This window comes from Penaeus monodon, chromosome 20 (genome assembly GCF_015228065.2).
Source record: "Penaeus monodon isolate SGIC_2016 chromosome 20, NSTDA_Pmon_1, whole genome shotgun sequence".
In the NCBI taxonomy this organism is placed as follows: domain Eukaryota; kingdom Metazoa; phylum Arthropoda; class Malacostraca; order Decapoda; family Penaeidae; genus Penaeus; species Penaeus monodon.
In genome coordinates this window covers 21592721-21593317 of record NC_051405.1, presented here as the reverse complement: position 1 = coordinate 21593317, position 597 = coordinate 21592721, and the positions used below count along the sequence as shown (strand labels likewise).

Genomic DNA, 597 nt, shown 5'->3' with positions numbered 1-597 from the left:
GGTATTGTATTTTGAAAAAAAGCTTTAGATTATGTGAATAAACATCATTAAGAATGCTTTGCATTTTGTCTAAGGATAAATGGCTTCAATACAATTTTTTCACGTGAAACGTGAGCAATCTTTGGTTTTATGCTAGAGAAGGAGATATAAGGCATTTTACCCTATATATTCTGCTTTATTATTAGAGAGAGAGATTATTCAGATTGTTTACTAACTACACACATTTTGATGTACATGTGCTGAATTTCAAGAATGTTGGTACTTCGTTCTTTGTGCATTGCATCTTAGGTGCATTGGTTTTCACAGACAAGGACCTCGAAGCCACCTGACAAAATCTTGAATGGAAGAGTCATTGGCTTCAAGAGCTAATGAAGAATGTTTGGTGCTCCTTTAAAGACAGTGAAATAAATGTGCATTTTATTTATAATATATATATTTTTTTTCTCCTTGCTAGCACAACCTCCATCACTGCATTTATAGAACTAGACTTGCATGTTGATTTCCAGGTGACATATCAGCAGAGTCAGGTTTAAAGATATGATGTATTTACAACCTGTAATGAAATATAGGTTATTTTTATTAAGGATACTTTGCATA

General features: G+C 32.5%; 1 protein-coding gene across 6 annotated transcripts in view; it reads left to right on the top strand.

The window, feature by feature from the left end:
• The window catches only part of LOC119585703 (mitogen-activated protein kinase kinase kinase kinase 3-like), a gene marked incomplete at its 5' end in the record, with an annotated part of 59548 nt that overhangs the window by 39765 nt on the left and 19186 nt on the right, over positions 1-597 (top strand).